The sequence below is a fragment of the Myotis yumanensis genome, unplaced genomic scaffold (genome assembly GCF_028538775.1).
Source record: "Myotis yumanensis isolate MYYU_CA2020_CCGP unplaced genomic scaffold, mMyoYum1.0.hap1 SCAF_15, whole genome shotgun sequence".
Lineage (NCBI taxonomy): Eukaryota > Metazoa > Chordata > Mammalia > Chiroptera > Vespertilionidae > Myotis > Myotis yumanensis.
The window spans coordinates 26080769-26099683 of record NW_027223766.1 but is presented as its reverse complement, the minus strand read 5'-3'; the positions used below and the strand labels follow the sequence as shown (position 1 = coordinate 26099683).

Here is an 18915-nt window from a genome sequence, read left to right as displayed (position 1 = left end):
AAGCCTAAAGAGGCCAGAAAATGAATATGACCAACAACTAAATGAGGGGCTGTTGCACGGGATGGCTTCAGGAACAACGAGGAAGTCCATTTACTTGCTCCTCCATGCTGGAAATCATTTCACAAGAGGCAAGACGAGAGCTAGGATGCTAGTAACCCCACAAGAAGAAACACACACCAGTTTTCATTCCAAAGCACATAAGAAACATGTCTGATCATTTCTGGCCCAAAGGTTTTGACTAGCTGTCCAGAAACCAGAGCATGAGGTCAGTAGGCACCTAAATGAGGGGAGCAGGACAATGGTAAGAACCCTGACTTATTGCACAGAATGACCACAAGTGACCTTGAGGTCAGGGCCCTTTCACTGAAGTTGCTAGATGTTTTTCCCCATTAAGAAAAGTATAATGCTTACACTATGTGCTCAAAACCCATTTCTTGCTTTGAAGCCTTCTTTATACTGTCCCCAAGTCAAGAGGAAGAAGGGAAATCAGTGCCTGTAAAGGAGACAACCTGCCAAGCACTATATTTAAGGCAGTCCTCCCCTCCCTTTTTTTTGAACAAACAATATTAATTCATTGCTGGGCATGGCACTGAGGTCAACCTGGAGTTAGAAATAAGCCTCCCCACTACATGATCATTAAGGTCATTATCGGATTAAATTATTTCAAAGTTGTACTTTGCCAAAGCCATTTGTGAATGAACCTTGCAATCAAATAGTATTTGTGTCCTTTAATAAACATAGATGTAGCATTGCATCTTTTCAGTGATTGCCCCACACTTCATTAACATTCTTTAGTCATAAAGAACCATACTTGACATACAAGTCAGCAAAATACGGGAGTAAAAACAAATGTTCCTTATAATAACTTTGACTTTTGTGACATTTGAAATGGACAGGAATAAGTCTGCCTGACCTTTCAGCCACAAGAAGATGCCAGTTGCCAAATTCACATGGTTAACACTAGCAGCAGAAAGTGAGCTACAGCTTCATGATCCAAATGTTAGTAAAGTCACCAGGGAGGTGAGGGCATGAACAGGAGTGGGGTGAGGGGGGCACTGGGGGGATAAGGACACATATGTAATACCTTAATCAGTAAAGAAAAAAAATGTTAGTAAAGTGTGCTGATGGTGCCAAGCAACTCTTAGAAGAGTTCACAGTCCAATTTCTATGAACTGAATGTTTTTTTACATTACTTTTTTAGTTTTTCAATTACAATTAACATACACTATTATATTAGTTTCAGGTATACAAACCAGTGAGTAGACATTATATGACTTACTACGTTATCACCCCAATAAATGTAGTACCCATCTGACGCCGTAATAGTTATTATAATATTATTGACTATATTCCCTATGCTGTGTCTTACATCCCCGTGACTATTCTGTAACTACCAATTTTTACTTCCTAATCCTTTCACCCTTTTTCACCCATTCCTCAACCCCCCCTTACCTCTTAAAGAAAACCCTTTAACATTTCTTGTAATACTGGTTTGGTGGATCCTTTTAACCAGTGTTTTGCACTCTGTCTCCAGTTTGTTTAGTTTTTTTCTGAAGTTTTGTTTAGTTCTTTCATTTGGGACATGTTTCTTTGCCTCTTCATTTTGGCAGGCTCCCAGTGCTGGTTCCTATGTATTAGAGCTGCTACGTCTCCTGGGCTTGGTAGAGTGGCCTTGTGCAGTAGATGTTCTGTCCGGTTCACTGGAACAGCCTCTCCGATTACCTGAGATGTGCACTCCAGGTGCAAGCCCACCCCCACTCCCAATGTGAGCCATGCACATTCTTTGGTTGCGGTTGAACCTTGATTGCTGTTGGAATGTCATTGAGAGGGTTTACCCCCAGGCTGATTGGCTGTGAGAACTGGCTGCAACCTCTGTGGAGGATCAGCTGTACAGAGGCCGACCCCATGGAGCAGAACTTACTTCAGCAGGACTCTGGTGCTCACTGAGTCTACCCTTTGAGTGTGCCACTTGTGGAGGTGGCTGTGCAGCCTGTCAGGAGGTGCAAGCCAAGGTCAACCATTGCCTATATTCTGCCCAGGGCCACCTGGCTTGAGCTACAGAGCAACCTGAAGATGGCTGCTACTTGTGCTGGGCTTGGAGGTGCCCAGGAGAGGCCAAGCTGTGAACCAAGGCTGGTTGCTGCTAGTTCATGGGAATGAGGCCATTTAGGGAGAGGTATGGGGCCCCGAGACCAGATGGCCCTTGTTTGAGAGATTTTAGGAAAGGCTGAAGCTTGAGCCAAGACAAGCCATTGGTATGGAAAAGCCACTTGTAACAGCTTGGGTGGGCTTACAAGTTGGATGGGGTTGGGGTCTCAGGGAATCACCAGGGTGGGGCCAACAGAATTAGCCTGGTTGCTATGGCTCCTACCTGCCAGCTCTGTGTGAGGAGGGCTCAGACCAGGAACAATGGCCTCTGTCAGCCCTTCTCTGTGAGAGAAACCTGCCCCTACAGATCTCACCCTGATGCCTGACACCTCAGTTCTTCCCCATATGTCTCTGGTGCTCTCCAAGCTTCTGCCTCAGCACTGGAGCTCAAGTGAGTGGGTCTGAGTAAGTCTGTGTGCAGACCCCGTAAGAGGAATGCCTGGGCTCCAGCAGCCCTGTCTCACTCAACCACACTCCCCTCTAGATCTTACAGCCAGAAGTAATGGCGACTTCGTTTACCAGCACTGGAACCCTGGGCTGGGAGCCTGGTGTGGGGCTGGGACTCCTCACTCCTCAGGGTGGACCTCCACAGCTGAGATATCCCTCCCGATTTTTACCCACCACACATGCAGTCCAACACCTGTGTTTCTAGAGATTTTATTTTGTCCCTTTGGATGGGGCATGCTCCTCTGTTTCTTTGTATGCTTTGTGATTTTTGCTGAAAGCTTGGCATTTAAAAAACAACCACCTCTCCTGGTTTTTGCAAACTCACTCCTTGTGAAAGCCACTAATCTGAGATCTTCACTAATCAGCCCAGTGGGAAGGCTTTAGGTCAGCTCAGGCCTTTCCTCAATATGCATCTTCCCTGGGTTTGTGTGTATAAGCACTTTGTTATGATTCTCCTGTTTACATGACTGCTTTTAAATGTCTTAACTTTTTTAAAATACATTTTTATTGATTTCAGAGAGGAAGGGAGAGGGAGAGAGAGTTAGAAACATCAATGATGAGAGAGAATCATTGATCAGCTGCCTCCTGCATGCCCCACACAGGGGATTGAGCCAGCAACCTGGGCACGTGCCCTGACCGGAGATTGAACCGTGATCTCCTGGTTCATAGGTCAATGTTCAACCTCTGAGCCATGCCAGCAGGGTTTAAATGTCTTAATTTCCCTAGGAGTCTCACCCCTGCTTCTTCTAAAGGATTTAGATGTTTCATTGCATTCCTCAAACAATAATTTCTTCCTGCAGGCTTCTGTGTGTCTGTAGTTTTCTTGAGCCATGACCACTGCCATCCATGGCTTCTGCTAGCCTGAAATCAAAGCTGTGCTGCTATTAGCTTTCTGTGTTCCTTGTTAAGTGACACAGAGACCAATCCCTCAGCTGCGCCCAAACAGGTTAAAGCATTGCAAATTTTGTCTGCTCTGTTCTCTCTGGTTTGTGGAAGGAACCTGGTGACCAGGACTCTGCTTCCCCCAAAACCATGCTGCATAGTGCTGGAGAGGAGTAAGAAAGGGGTGAATAAAATTGCACAAAATCTCCTACCATTTTTAATATGGCTTTTTCTTGATTATGGGTTCACTTGGTTGTCATAGATCTTTGATTGATTTCCAGAGGTCTTCTCAAGTTATTTTAGCCAATCTCTCCTGTTTATTTAATAGCTCCCTTAGGGAGAAAGTACCTGGGGTCTCTTAGATGGCCATCTTGTGGACATCAGTCATTATACAATTTTAATAAAGAAAGAAACAGAAAGGAAGAAAATCTTTTTAACCCAAATATATGAGCACAGAGAGCATTACTTGAGAATAGATGGCTGGCTGAGAGGGGCAAATGGCCTGGAATGTTGAAGCTCAAGTGTTTGGTAATTGCTATGAAGTAACTGTGTAGGGGAACAAAAGTGGCCGCTGCCAGAAAGAAAATATGGGGTCAATTATTTCACAAATACATTTATGGAGGTCCTCTGTGAGTCTGGAGGATACAAATTAAATCAGAAGGACTGGCACAGGCGTACATATTAATCAAGCATAATTGTGATCTTAGGGCTGGGTCCTGGTCCCACTCCATCTGCAGGAAAGATGCTCAACATCATCCAGCAGCTTCAGAAAAATACTTCTTTCCTGTCTCTGACATATCAGACACTCTGAGGGAAGGTCTCAGCACTTTGTGTTTTACTGAAACAAGATTCCAGGTGATTCTTATGCACACTTAAACTTGATCTAATCGATATTCCTAAGCCCTTTCTCCAATATCAACTCTCTGGAACCACCAAAAATACCAGGCTCCTATACCTGTGACTTCCAGAATTTTTATCTATCTATCTATCTATCTATCTAAAAGTCTAAGCAACCGTCTGACCATCCAACCATTAGCTATGACACGCACTGACCACCAGGGTGCAGATACTCAATGCAGGACCTGCCCAGCGACAGCAACTTTGCAGAGTGCCCTCTTGCACTCCAGGACCCCTCAGGGGATATTGAAGAGCCAGTTTCAGCCCAATCCCTGCAGATCAGCCCAAGAGACCTCACCTGCTGGAGGGAACCCACTCATTCCACAAATGCCCTTCGAGCCCCAGCACCACCCCAGGTGCAGCCACCCGGGGAAGGACCATGGGAGGTTGGTTCCAGAGCATGTCCTCCTGTCTTGCCCAGTCCTGCCCCACCAGCCACCTTCTAATTAATTTCCTTTCCATGTGCATAAATCTGTGCACCGGCCCTCTAGTTTTTATAAAGCAATGGGTGGCCTGATGGCCTAAAATGTTGATGGATGTAGGTATAAATATGTAGATAACCTGTGGGCTTTTCCTGGAGTTATCCTTTTCTATATAAGAAAGCTTCACAAAAAAAAAAAAGGAAAAAAAACTTTGTGTGTCTGAAGGACTTGATATGTGCCCTCTAGTCTTGTGTGAAAATCATGTACTTAAGGCCTGTTGCTAATTTTTCCAGGCCCTTTTGCTAATGATGATACTCCTGAATTACTTCATGCTCTTTCTGGGTTATTCAGCCATGGGACTGAGATCAATAAATGCCAAGGTCAGATGTTTTGAGTTTGATAACAACCTATAAAAAGCCTGGGCCTATGGAGCTGCTTCATGCATGGGTAACGAGCTCTGCTGCTATGAACTTTGAAAAGTTCTTAGACAACATAGAGACTTTACTGTATGCATGACCTGGGTCTTAGCACCTAATAATGTTTTCATCAATATGTAAAACCATGAGACAAACCCAGAAGTAATAAATATACACATTATATTAAGAAACCCCAATAAGTAGAAAACTGAATTCACTAAACAAATTATTTATGGGGTATATACATTTTTTAAAGAATTTTTTTTTGCTTTATAAAATGATTGATTATAGGATTCTTTGAAGTAAAGAGCTTCCTTGCAATACTATGCAGCAGTTCTTGATATGAATTAGATATACATCTAGCAATATCTGTGGATCATAAAAACATGGCACTGGGTGAAAAAGAAAGTAAAATATTTTTAACACAATGCCATTTAGTAAGCTAATGCGTGCCAACAGAATAAATGCCAGTGTCTCAGAACGTTACACATATATTTACCATGTGGCCTATTTATTCTAGAGAAAGAAAACTTACATTCACACAAAATGCTAAATTTGATTATTGATAGGAGTTATATTCATAATCACCAAAACCTAGAGAAAGCCCAAATTCCCTTCAAAGAGTAAATGGATAAGCAAATTGTGATACTCAATAATGAAAAGGAATGAATGATGTATATATGTCATAACTTAGATGGGCCTCATGGGTGTTATGCTGAAAGAAAAAAAATCTAATCTCAAATATTAAACACTGCATTACTCTCTTTTATATTACATCCTCAAAATGTCAAAAGTATAGTGATGGAGAACAGATCAGAGGTTGCCAGGGTTAGGGTTGGTGTTGGGTATACAGTGGGGCCTTGACTTACGAGTTTAATTTGTTCCGTGACGGAGCTCGTAACTCAAATTACTCGTATGTCAAATCAAAAGTGAACGAGTGAGACACGTGATGCTGGGCTGATGTTGTGGTGTTCACAGTGATGTTCGCTGGGCCAACTAGCGGTGGGGTATCTGAAGCTGGCTCGTAACCCGAATTTTAGCTCGCAGCTCAAAGCAAAAAATCGGCTGAGAGACAGCTCGTATCTCGAAAAACTCTTTAGTCGGGACACTCATAAGTCAAGGCCCACTGTAACTATAAATGGTTAGCACAAAGAACTTTATTTGGGGTGATCTGTATCCTGATTATGGTTCCAGTTAGATGAATCTATGCATGCTATGAAATCTGATAGTTAGATAAATCTACACATATGATAAAAAAAATAACTAAATGTACACACACTAAGAGAGAGAAAAAAACTGGTGAAAGGGGAAATAAGGACTGCAGCTTAGTTAATAGTATTGCACCCATGTCAATGTCCTGGTTTGATAACTGTACTATGGTTAAATACGATGTTATCATTGAGGGAAGCATTCTATTTCTTCAGTTTCTATATGAATCTAAAATTATTTCTAAATGGAAAGATTTTTTTAAGAACAAATGCCTATTAAAAGAATGCATATTAAGTACATTTTAATGATTATCTATGGGGAGAAAGGAATGAGGGGACTAGAGGGAGAGGGAGAGAGAGATTTCAGAGTATATCTAAACCCTTGATTTGTAATTTTCTTGGGGGTACACTACCAAGAAATTCTTTGTTACTAGATTATAAACACTATAAGGTCAAGAAAGAATTATTAGTCTTTTCTGGATCTCTCAGTGACTAGCATAGTGATGTGTATACAGGAGGTTTCATGTACTCACATCTGTAAACCTACTTTTGCTCCACCCTGTATATTAGGTTCACAATGAACATTCATTCATTCTATTATTAAACAAATAACAACTACTGAACATATCTATTTCATAGTTTAACTCCATAAAGCAAATAATCCTAAATTTGCAAGCGTTGGGGGATGGAAATGTTGACATTTTGTAAATGCATACTTTATATTGAGGTCTGATGTATCTCCATGTGGTGCAGTTACATCATGTCAAGCTCTGTGGATGTGACTGCCCATCCACTCATGAATTCAGTGGGAAATAGCAAATGGGGAGCCAATATGGTATCATCACTGAGATGGCCCTTAGTGTCTCTTATCACCAAGATTTGTCTTTTAACAGAAAAGAAATTATAGTTCATAGAAATGTTAGCATGTGGTTTCTGGAACCAAGGCGGACTCACCCTTGAATGAGAATATCCCATTTATCAAATACTGGGTGGTGGGGTTTTTTGTTTGTTTGTTTCACTGGTTCTTACACTTTCCTCATGCTCCTTTTTCACCTTAAGAGGGTTTGCATGTAATTTAATATCCCTTTATGATATTTTATAAGTCAAAGCCATTTTTCTCAACTAGGAATTAGTCCTTAAATGTGTAATAATAGCTGTTCAGAAATTCACCAGGTCATACTTTCTTACACATCATTGCCAGTTTTTGGCGGGAAGAGTGAAAACATCTGGGCAGGCATATCATATTAACTATTGATGTGGATAAAAGACGGAAGCTAGTAGGAAGCAGGAAGGAAAAAGGGGAGGGGATTGTTAGGGTTTGGCTGGTGATGCAGGCTGTGAAAGAATTCATCACTAAAAGAAGAGATGCAGAAAGGAAGTTTATTTTTACGTTTCAAGAGAGGAATGGGCCAGTGCATTGCTAATCAGTACAGGGCTGGAACAAAAAGCAGCAAGCGGCTTCCACTTTTAAAGCGTTATGGCTGCTGTTGCTAGGTGACAAGGAGGGAGGAGGATTTGGGGCTGAAGTTGAGCAGATGCTGGGAGTTGTCCTGAAAAGTTATAGTTTGTTTGCTTTCCAGGAGTTCGGCAAATGTCTTAGGGAGGTGTCTTATCAGTATTTTTCCCAAGCCTATAAAACAGCGGTTCTCAAACTGTGGGTCTCGACCCCTTTGGGGGTCGAATGACCCTTTCACAGGGGTCGCCTAAGACCATCGGAAAACACATATATAATTACATATTGTTTTTGTGATTAGTCACTATGCTTTAATTATGTTCAATTTGTAACAATGAAATTGGGGGTCACCACAACAAGAGGAACTGTATTAAAGGGTCGTGGCATTAGGAAGGTTGAGAACCACTGCAAAACATGCTTAGAGCACAAGTTACAAAGAGTTCGAAGGGGGAAGGTTTGGATCTGGAAGGGAGAGGAAGGGCACTTTCTACTAACTAGAAACTCTTTGGGGAGGATGAAACTCTTTGGGGAGTATTTTCCTAGAGTCATTAAAACTGCAGGGAGGAGGAGGGCGCAAGAGTGTAGTCTTGAGAGTAGCTTATCTTGCAGTTTGAACAGAGGGGCTGTTTGAATCAGAGGAGCTAAAAGTCTTGGGGTTTAATTACCAGGTGCTTCTCATCAATTATGCAAGGCCACAGCAAAGAAAAAGAAAGGCCTTTTATTTCTGTCCTTACAGGGATGAGAGAGAGAATTTGTAGGTGGTGGAAGGGACAATGGTAAAATAAATAGGTAGATATGAAGGGGATGGCTCTGAAAAGTTCACGTAGTCTGAAAGCATTATTGAAATACCTTGGATGAAGGTTTTCTAAAGGGAGACGCTTTGGTAGCTTTTCTCAGCTCTGAACCCTGTGGTTCTTCTGAGAACAGGATAAGTAGTTTTTTATATTCTTGACGAGAAAGGCAGGGTATTTTCCTCATGGTGTTATAAGAAAGTCAAACACGTAATGTTTGATTACCCTGCTGCCACATTCAACGTGAAGTGTCTTCCTTTTGCTATGAACAGCATGTCTTCTGTATTGTCTCTTGCCTGAGTGGCTGGAAAACATGAACTGATTACAGAAACAGGTGGTTTGGCATGCCCTGTATGACAAAATTAATTGAGCAGTAAGTTTTAAAAATGTAAGAATTCTGTCAGGCATGGTGAAAATGGAAAGTCAGATGGATTTGAGAGAGAGCTGCTCATAAAAATAAAAAAGAATCTATTTTTAAAAATTGCTCTCCTAAATTTTATTTTTAAAATTGCATCTTTAATCTGGGCAACTGTCACTTACCTAGTCCCTCCTCCCACACAATCTTTGATGAGAAAAATCAAGCTTTAGATTCACTTATGGTAAACATCTTAGCCTGAATCTACCAAAAACCAGAGCCTGATACAAGAGGGACTATGCACGTGGTTTATTCGGGGAGGTGGTCCCAGGGAGCAGGAATGGGAGACAAAATGGAAGGCCTGCCCACCCAGGGTGCTCTGTCAATCTGGTCCCCATTGGGAACAACTGGAGCTGGCAGGCCTAGAAAGGGGAAGAAGAGAGCTTTAATTCAATGACTCTCTGATCCTCCTTGGTCAAGGGTGATCCTATGGGTAAATAGTCCAGGGACAGCGATTAGGAGGAAAAACAGCAGCTTCAGCAAAGTGCTATTTGGTTACCGTTGTGCAAAGCCAATGGTCTCAGCAAGGGCCAGAGTGAAGGTGGACTGGAGCCTGGGAGGCAGGACACAATGAAGTGAGGTGAGTCAAGCAGGATCACTTCTCAACCATATCAAGCCTTCGGGCATGATTTTTGATATTTTGGATTTATAGAGACAATTGTACAAATGCTCAAGAAAGATCATGCTTGTTTGTGTGTGAAGTTCATCAATAAATAAATTCAACCATCTCATGTAGCTACTAGTATTGACAAGCAGACTGCGTGGTATTAGGAATCCCAGCCTTGCCTTCTAGAAACTCACACTTCAAAGGCTACTCTGAACTAAACAGTATATCAGGTTCAAGACCATATTAAGGGATCTAGTTAGTTCTAACCCAAATAGCATTTTAATATAAGACCAGTGGCAATTCAGTCATGGGTAGTTGACATGTTTTCCTGGACTGGAAACCTGAGGTTGTTTAATGACTTAGGATGCTAGAAAGTGGGTCTTGCTAATCTCTAGATAACATGGATTTTGGGGGTTGACAAACATGGAGTCTATGATCAGCTCAACTGCTCACTAGCTGTGAGCTTTCTAATTGACCAAAGACTCTTATGGCAAAGATTCTTCATAGGTTAAAGGGTGTGAATAACTCTACCTTTATAAAGTGTCTTGGAAGACAAAAAAAAATGTGTATAAAGCATTTTACCCAGTACCAGTATATTTTAGGTAGAAAGTTGTTATTAATTCCCTTTACCTGGTCATGTGCATTCTTTCCACGGGACTGAATGGCAGAAGCCAACCTTGAAACTGCTAGCATATACTGGCATACCTTCCTGGGGTTAGTTTCATGGACTGCCCCCCAGCTACCATTCAAAACCAGTTCGGAAGTTTGAGTCTGGGTGGGACAGCACTTTTTAAAAAATGTCAGGCAAGGGTACTTTTAATTCTGGGCAATGGCAAAACCACAGAAGGATGTAGGTCGTCTTCTGTTATTTACAAAACATGCTAAAAATTATGCAATAATACATAAATTAAGAAAAGCTGCCCTATAAATTTCAATTAAATCTCACATTACTTTTAATATTTAATACATCATCATGAACACATTTCAATAAACCACAAAAGAAGTTTGGGAAAAGCCTATAAGAGCATGTTAGATTTTTACTAGTATTATTTTTCTTCAAATCCATCCTCTAAGTAAAGCATGAAATCAGTTAGATTATCCTTTATGATATAGTACAGGGGGCATGTGGGAGCAGGGTGGGGTGGTGGTGGTGGTGGGGTTAATGGTTGAGAAAAAGGTAACATCTGTAATTCATTCAGCAATAAAGATAAATTTTAAAAACACACAAAGTCAAGTCACACTGACCATTGATGTTACTGAATTGAGTCTAAAGCACAGCATATAATTTTAGTTCATAAATTACCAGAACAGCTCAAATTATATCCTGAAAGAATGAGTGTACATGCCCAATTCTCTCTTGATTTATTTTGTGATTTTAAAGAAAATTGGCTCAGCGGCATTCATTGATAATAAAACATGTTATGGCACCAGAGAGAGATCTGTGTAGCAGAATGATCAACTGAAAACAAGCAAAGGATTAAAATTTTTAATACTTAATTACATACATAATTGTCAATTGTCAGCCAACAAAGATGCATTTTCAGCTGAGTCTGTCTAGCATATGGTGTGTTCATGGTAAGGATGTTAGTTCTTGACTATATATATGAATGATGAGGTTCGAACTCATATATGACATGGACAACTCTAAGTGTAGATTAATGAATCAACATTTAGACTGATGAGTTAGATAGGCACAAAGCAGAGGAGAAAATATGTACTACAGAATAACCACCTTGACTGGCCTATTATAATCTAGTTAGAGGCCTGGTACACAGATTGGTGCACCAGTGGGGTCCCTCGGCCTGGCCTTCACCCTCTCACAATCCAGGGCCCCTCGGGGGATATCAGACTGCTGGTTTCAGCCCAATCCCCACAGGCCAAGCCGAGGGACCCCACTGGTGCACGAATCCATGCATCAGGCCTCTAATATGCATATAAGATCTTCGGTTAATCTCTTCCCACCTTCCTCCTCCCCCCTACCCTCTGAGATTCATCAGTCTGTTCCATGTTTCCATGCCTGTGTGCTGAGTGTCTGCCCCCTGGTGGTCAATGCACATCATAAATACCGGTTGAACGGTTGTTTAGGCTTTTATATATATAGATGAGAGTCAAGATTAAAAAGCACATGAAGCAATTTGAAGTTGCTTTGGCAGTTGCTCTCAAGAGCTGAGCAAAGGAATCAAAATACAATAGAAAATTTGGGAGCCATTTTGGGGTTATTGAGCATGAAACTGAGATGATGCCAGTGATATTTTTGGAGGCTTTATGTCCAGAGGAACAAAGTGCACCATCGGGGTGCTGCTGTGAACCTGTGATATAACTAGGAGGAGGGTTTGAGTGTAAGTGGTTTACTTGAAGACAATTCTAGGAAGTGCTGGTAGTGGGACAGGGCAGGTAAGGCAGTCAAAGAGTGTATATTATTGAGTAGGTTACCACTGTGGCAACTGGGACTCCAGCCTGCCAGGGAGTAGAGAGCACATTTCAGATTATTTAATGTGAGGCAGCTAGAATATTTATCCTCCTACTCCCCTTTGTTACTGGCAGAGGACAGACCCAGGACATTAACTCCTCAGCCTTGCTGCCCTGCATATGAGAGAAAACCCTTAGCATGTACCAGAGCATGTGTGACAAGGGGCCATGGGCTCACACTTGCCCTGAAGGTGCCTTAGATTCTCTGTGTTTACTCTCCTTCCTTCCTTTCTTTTTTTTTTTTTTTTTTTAATTTTTTTTTATCTTTATTGTTCAGATTATTACATTTGTTCCTCTTTTTTCCCCCCATAACTCCCCTCCTTCCAGCTCCCACCCCACCCTCCACCCTCACTCCCCACCCACTATGTTCATCCATAGGTGCATGATTTTTGTCCAGTCACTTCCCGCATCTCCCACACCCCTCTTCCCCCCAAGAATAGTCAGTCCATTCCCTTTCTATGTCCCTGATTCTATTATAATCACCAGTTCATTCTGTACATCAGGTTATTTATTCACTTGATTCTTAGATTCATTTGTTGATAGATGCATATTTGTTGTTCATAATTTGTATCTTTACCTTTTTCTTCTTCTTCCTCTTCTTAAAGGATACCTTTCAGCATTTCATATAATACTGGTTTGGCGGTGGTGAACTCCTTTAGCTTTTCCTTGTCTGTGAAGCTCTTTATCTGACCTTCAATTCTGAATGATAGCTTTGCTGGATAAAGTAATCTTGGTTGTAGGTTCTTGGTATTCAGCACTTTGAATATTTCTTGCCATTCCCTTCTGGCCTGCAAAGTTTCTGTTGAGAAATCAGCTGACAGTCGTATGGGTATTCCCTTGTAGGTAATTGAGCCTCTTTCTCTTGCTGCTTTTAAGATTTTCTCTTTGTCTTTTGCTCTTGGCATTTTAATGATGATGTGTCTTGGTGTGGTCCTCTTTGGATTCCTTTTGTTTGGGGTTCTCTGCGCTTCTTGAACCTGTAAGTCCATTTCTTTCACCAGGTGGGGGAAGTTTTCTGCCATTATTTCTTGAAATAGGTTTTCAATATCTTGCTGTCTCTCATCTTCTGGCACTCCAATAATTCTGATATTAGTCCGCTTAAAGCTGTCCCAGAGGCTCCTTACACTATCTTCACACTTTAGGATGATTTTTTCATTTTGCTTTTCCAGTTGGGTGTTTTTTGTCGAATCTTTGGTTTGATTTTTGAGCTCCTCTGGTCTGCTATTGGGTATAATATTCTTTATTTCAGTCTGTGTATGCTTACTTTCTAATTTCTTTATCGTAGCATCGAGGGTCTCATTAGTTTTCGTGAGGCTCTGCACAAATTTATGGCAAGCCCTCAAAATTGCGATTCTTAGCTCCATATCCTCCATTTCTGTCATGTTTTTTTGTCTCCGCATCTTTTATGCTTTCTTGGTGCACCCCCTTGTGGTCTCTGTGCGAAGTCTTGTTCTAGCCAAGCCTTAATTGTAGTAGTTAACACTAGAGGGATTTGACCACCAGGCCGACTGGCTGTGAGAATCAGCTGAGCGGAAAACGTCTGTCTTCTGGGGAGGCGCTAATCCAGCCTTTGCCTGAGGCAATTGGCAAATGGCTGTGCGCAGGGCCTGGGCGGGGCGGGCTCAACAGGGTGGAGGGAGGGAGCCGCTATGGCCGCTCTCAGTCCGTCCCCAGGGGCTCTGCCTCTCTGTCCCCACAACCGCTGCAAACCTCGGAGGGGCCGTAGCCAGACAGTCCCGCTTCTCCCGTTTGAGTCTGGGTCCCTAGAGACTCGCCCGGATCTGTAGCCCAGAGTCTGAGACTCACTCCTGATTGAAAACGACAACCGAGCCCTCAGCCGCCAGCCCGCTTTGCGCGCGCACCACCTCACCACCGCACCGCCGTACCTTTAAATTTTCCACACTGCGCCTCCGCTGAGCGTCGGAATGCTGTTGTTTTTGCTTCTAGTTGAAGAGACTCTCCTCAGCCAGCCTTCCTGTGGTTCTGGTTGATGTCCGTTCCAACTTTTAGTTGTATTTTTGAAGTGGTTGTTTACGGCGGCAATCTCCGGTGTTTACCTATGCCGCCATCTTCGATTCCCTCGACCTCTTGCACCTGAGTCCTGTTGAACAACAGGAAGTGACTCCAAAGGGACCTCCGGCCTCCCGCCTTCCTCCGCCGCGGGCAGCGCCAGGCCCGCGGCCGCCCGCGGACACCGGCTCCCAGACACGAGCCTCCAGGAACCTACTTTCCTTCCTTTCAAGTTAAGGGGCAGCCCAGCTACTTCTGACTACTTTATAAGTAAGAAGTTTCTGGATATAACTGGTTTTTGCCAGCATAGCCACTGAGAAAAAGATGGTTCAACTTTTTCTTAGGAGTTTTAAATAACCCTGGCACCTTAGGCAGCCAACCCTGGGCCCCCTTAGATAGTCTTCCTTCCTCACTCCAGACCTTGGGAAGGGACCGACTTCCTAAGAATTCACACTTCCCCAAGAGAATTTGGATTCCCTGCCCCCTGGAGTCACCTTATATATTTAGGTATGGTGCCTTTGGAAGGAAAACCCCTCTCTTGATGGGCATCACACTCATGCCCAGTGAGATGACATGCCAAGCCTATTAGGTTGGCACAATTTCACTGAAAGGGTGATCTCATCTTGTCTTGTGGCTTTAAATACTATAATACCTCCCAAATCACCCTGAGACTTTTGAAAGAGGAGAAAACATATTAAGGAGATAAAAGTTTCAGAACATAGTCCTTTATCAAATGTAAGGGGTAAGAGAGGGATAAGATCCTAGCATGGTCCCTAAGCTTCTGGCTTAAATGCCTGAATGAATGGTGGTATGGATTATCAGTATAGGAGATGGGACAAATTTAGAGGCAATAAGGTGTTTTGAATATTTTTGTTTTCATATACCTATGGGAAATGTGGAAAGCAGATGGACATATGTGTAAGCAGATGGACATACAGTTTTGGATCTCTGGTGAGGGTTGGAGTGGGAGGTACAGATTTGGAAATCACCAAACAGGAGGAGAAGTCATAGGGTTAACAAGATCGAACGTTGATAGAAGAGTATTATCAATTGAATTGTGTTCCCAAAAGATGTTGAAGTCCTAATGCTCTGTGCCTGTGAGTGGGATCTTACTTGGAAACAGAATAGGGTCTTTGCAGATGACCACGTTAAAATGAGATGTTAGGGTGGGTCTTAATCCAATATGACTGTGTTTATAGAAAGGAGAAATTTGGACACAGACTGACACAGAGAGAGAGAGAAAGAGAGAGAAAACACCACATGAAGATAAAAGCTGAAATTAAGGTGATGTTATCTACAATCTAAGTAATGCCAAGTTTGCCAGCAAACCAGAAGCCAAGAGAGAGGCACTAATAGAGTCTCCTTCACAGCTTTCAGAAGAAAGCAACCCTGCCAACCCTTGATCTCAGACATCTAGCCTCCAGAATTGATGGGCAATAAATTTCTGTTGTTTAAGCTACCAGTTTGTGGTACTTTGTTAAAGCACTCCTCGGAAACTAATAGAAACAGGTAAATGCATGGAAGAGTGAATGATTATTGGTAATGATTGGACAAATACTGTCAGTTCAAAAACAAGTTTGCCATTCAGAGAAGCTGGAAAGGCTATTCCTAGGATATTCTAAGAAAAGAACAAGCTTGTGAAAAGCCACAATTATAAGAAAGGTAACACCAGCAGCTTGCTCTGGGCTGGTCAACAAGCTATAGCTGTGGAGTGGTACAGGAACATGGGTTTTTCCTGTAAATTGCACTGTAGCACACTCATCTTATAACTACTGAGAGAGAGAAATCAAAGACTCAGAAGAATGATTAAATCACTTTTGTGTTTTAAAATGCTACTGTTCTGTAAATATAGTGGCAATGGCAGCAGTTTTTGAATGTATCCCATTAAAATAATCAGAGCAAAACTAAAGAATCATGGACAATCCTATATAATAAAAGCATAATATGCAAATTGACCAAACAGCAGAACGACCAGTCGGCAGAGGGTGGGGCCGGCGAGCAGGCGGCACCAGGCCAGCCAAGGCATGTGCCAGTGGGCAGAGGGAGGAAACGGCTATCAGCGACCGGCAGTGGCAGAGGGGCAATCAGGGGGGTGGGGTGGGGCTGGCACTGTCCCCTGATCGGCCTGTCTGGTCACCTCCCACAGAGGGAGGCCGGGTGGCAATGGTGGGGTGATGGGGGTGGCGCCGTCCCCTGATTGGCCCGGTGGCAGCGTAGTAGCAGGGTGATGGGGGTGGCGCTGTCCTCTGATCCCCTGTCCTCACCTCCCGCAGAGGGAGGCCAGACTGGAGCTTAGGGAGCGGGCCTAAGCCATCAATAGGACATCCCTGGAGGACTCCTGAACTGTGAGAGGGCGCAGGCTGGGCTGAGGGACGCCCCCCTCCAGTGCACAAATTTTCGTGCACTAGGCCTCTAATGTATATAATAAAATTTAGTGCTGAGATCTGCCCTTAATTACCCAGGAACAAATTAGTGACAGCTTATAAGAGCCTCGTGATATCAGCAACTACACAGGGAGAGGCAGAGGGAAGGCCTTGAGATGAGAGGGACCTCCAAATCCCCAACAGGCACTCACTGGCAAGTGCATTGGGCCAAATTAGAGGAGCAATAGAGACTAGAAGTGTGCTCTCTATGATTCAATGCAAGAGTGAGCCAAAGGGGACTGTAAGGCAATAAGTGTTTATGCTATTAAAGCTGAGTCATCCCTAACAAACTGAAGAGCCTTCCACAAGCCTCCACACTAAGGAGAACCTGCAGGAATGGATTTCAAATTGAACAAGACAGGGACAACCACAAGCAATGAAAGAAGAAAGGGGAAGGGGAACAGAGGCAGCTGATCTCAGAAAGTTAACAAGGGATGTTGTTTTTATCACTTCACGAGAACAAAGGAGGAAGGCCTCTGAAGTTTTGACACCAATAAAGCTATCCTAGCCCACTTAACCTCTCCTGAAACTACATGAAATTAAATTAACTAATTTTTAAAACTTGTCAACAAGAAAAATTTCAAAATTATTATGAGAAAAAGGGAATAAGAAAAATAGTGGTTTTTCCACAGATAATGAAAGTATACCAGAAAAACACATGTAGAAAACAGATAAAAACAAATATTTCTAAATGACCTGGCATAATTTAAGAAAATTATAAAATCCATTAAAGAATAATACTGTATAAGTCATAATTAGAAAAAGTCAGAAAAGAAATGAGTAGAACCCAGCCAGGTTCGATCTCCAGTGGGGGTGCATATGGAAGGTAGTTGATCAATGATTCTTTCTCTTTCTCTCTCTCTCTCTCTTTCTCTTTCTCTTCTTTCTCTCTAATAATCAATAATAAACATATCCTCAGTTGAGGATTTTTTAAAAAAGAAATGAGTAGAAAAGCTAACATTTAAGAAAATGATATGACTCAATATAGAATTCTCATTTTTAAAAAACAATTAGGTCAGAAATAAAAATTCAACTCAAATTTTGACACTATTCAAACACCACAATTTGAAGATTCATAAAAGATGAAAAGGAGGAAGACATTTTATATGAAAATCAATTTGAGATTAAAAATATTAGAGAAGCTAATAGATATAGGAGATACAGAAGATAGAACATAAATAAATAGGAGACCCCAAAGAAGAAATAAAGCAATGGATTTAAGAAGAAATACTAAATACTGTAGGTCGCCCTAACCAGTTTGGCTCAGTGGATAGAGCGTCGGCCTGCGGACTGAAGAGTCCCAGGTTCGATTCTGGTCAAGGGCATGTACCTTGGTTGCGGGCACATCCCCAGTAGGGGGCGTGAAGGATGCAGCTGATGTTTCTCTCTCATCGATGTTTCTAACTCTCTATCCCTCTCCCTTCCTCTCTGTAAAAAATCAATAAAATATACTTAAAAAATAAATAAATACTGTAGCTCAAAACCACTTGAAACTGCATGTTAAAACTTGAAACTACAAATAAAAGATTTTTATCAGACTTTCCTACAACACTTTATGCAATAAAGTAACAGATTTAACATGCTCAAATAAATAAATTGCAGATCTTGGATTTTGCACGGCATATGCATGGATTTTACAGCTATCCAACCGGACCCTCCAATGAAAAAGTTGCCCAGGCTTTTCTGCTTTCTCACTTTCTTGCTGTATCCCTACTATTATTCTTCTCTCTTGGCATCCAAGAGCCTTTGTATTGGGTAGGTTCAGTTCTATCACATATCCTAGAAATGAGCACCAATCTCCAAGTGAAATTCTGAGACGTTAGGGTCTACATAGCAAAAGAAACCTTATCTTCACCCAAGGCAAGATTGATAACCATGTGCTGTTATAAACATGCAAGAACTCAGAGAACAGTGTCCCTGTGCACCTTTTTAAAAGATCGACTAGAGAATAAGCTTCGGACAACCAAACATACTGTAAAGATTTTGACATAAGGGCTGCAGAAGTAGTCTAGCCAATAAAAAGAAGGGTGATAGATTCAGAATATCAGTATTTTCAATCCCTAAAGAGTGAGTGGACCGAGGATATGATCATTTGTGGATGATGACACCATCAAAGAGAACATTAGTGCCTCCTCAAGAAAGTACCCCTCAAGGAAGTCCTCGACATCACCCGCTAAAAACGACCAAACTTGAATCTGATCAAAATTCTAATACTACCCACATGAAGAAAACACAAAGAACAGAAACGTTAACCACACCACACAAATACATTCATCAAAATCAAGACAATAAAAAATATGCAAGAAATGAAAAAAAATGGAAGGGAA

General features: G+C 42.1%; 1 protein-coding gene across 1 annotated transcript in view; it reads left to right on the top strand.

Moving 5' to 3' along the window:
* The window catches only part of XKR4 (XK related 4), a 289149-nt gene that overhangs the window by 160756 nt on the left and 109478 nt on the right, over positions 1–18915 (top strand).